Consider the following 1656-nt stretch of genomic DNA (forward strand, 5'->3'; position numbering starts at 1 on the left):
AAAAAAAAAACAGCAGAAGTTTAAAATCAATTCTAAAACGGACTGGAAGCCAGTGTAGTGATGACATCGCAGGAGTAAAGAGTTCACGTCTGGACGTGTTTGTTAAAAATCGGGCGGCAGCGTTATACACAAGTTGGAGACGAGAAATTGATGACTGACTGAGTCCAACGTAAAGGGCATTGCAGTAGTCCAGTTTTAATTATTTTTTTTATTTTTATTTTTTTAATCAGGAATACATTTTTGTATTTATCCTAAATATTGTTTTTTATATGAATACATTTGACTCTGACGAAAGAAGACAAAGGAAGGGTGGGCAAGCCGGAGCACCCGGAGAGAACCCACACAGTCACGGGAAAGTATGGCAGCTCCATGTAGAAAGGTCTCCTTCTACAAGGGAACAGCACTGACCACTGCTCCACCGTGCAGCCCCACTCTGTTTACCAGGGTCTAATCAATACCAAGGTAGGAATCTACCTCAGAAAAAGGCCCTGGTATGGAGGCAGTACTTTTTTAGTTAAAGGGAACCATACGGTTTTACCTCTTCTTTTTGTAACTTTGTACCGTCTTGAATTGAATTGAATTGAATTGAAAGTTAAGGGTAATGGTTACAGGGAACGGGGGGGGGGGGGGGGGGATAATATAAAGTGTGAAGGGTTAAGGTTTGAGATTCAGTAAATATTTTTGTCAGTTTCAAGTTTGTTTGGAGGACAGTTTTCTTGAGGTTTAAAAGAAATTATTTTCCTCCCTGATGGCTTTTAAAGAGGTTGGCAATTCTTTTCCTTAAAGATTTCTTTTCTGGTTTTCTTTCTATCTCCTGTTGCAGGTTTTGGAGTTCCATCAAAAGGCCGACTATTACCTCGTCCCTGAGCTGTGTTTGCTTCTTCATATTTTGTTCCTTCTTCAGCAAAGCAGCCTTTAAGTCACTGGTTTCCTGCTCTTTCTCAGCTAAGCACCTCTCATCCTCCTTTGTTTTGGCTTTCTCAGCAAGCAGACTCTTTTCCAGTTTTGCAGCGTCCTGATGTAATTGTTTGTTTTCCAGCTTTTTCAGATGCAGAGAACGTTCTAACTGTTCTAACTCAGCTTTCTGGAACTCCAACTGGTCTTTCAGCTGTTTCACCTCATGTCTTGATTGTTGGTTGGCCATAAGATGGGATTTTTCTTCCTCCAACCAGCGCAGCTTTTCCTTCAAATCTTTCTCCATTTTGACCAAAGCATCCTTTATTTCTCTGGTTTTCTCGACATGTTTGAATAAGCAGCTCTCAGCCTCCTTTGTTTTGGCTTTCTCAGCAAGCAAACTCTTTTCCAGTTGTATGACTTTTCTTGCAGCGTCCTGATCTAATTGTTTGTTTTCTAAATTTTTCAGACACAGAGAAAGTTCTAACTGTTCTAACTCAGACTTCTGGAACTCCAACTGGTTTTTCAGCTCTTCCACCTCATCTCTTTGTTGTTGGTTGGACATAAGATGGGATTTTTCTTCCTCCCACTGGCGCTGCTGTTCCTCCAAATCTTTCTCCATTTTGACCAAAGCATCCTTTATTTCTCTGGTTTTCTCGACATGTTTGAATAAGCAGCTCTCAGCCTCCTTTGTTTTGGCTTTCTCAGCAAGCAAACTCTTTTCCAGTTGTATGACTTTTCTTGCAGCATCCTGATGTAATT

Source organism: Cyprinodon variegatus, unplaced genomic scaffold (assembly GCF_000732505.1).
Source record: "Cyprinodon variegatus isolate N-32 unplaced genomic scaffold, C_variegatus-1.0 Scaffold169, whole genome shotgun sequence".
NCBI classification, from domain to species: Eukaryota; Metazoa; Chordata; class Actinopteri; order Cyprinodontiformes; family Cyprinodontidae; genus Cyprinodon; species Cyprinodon variegatus.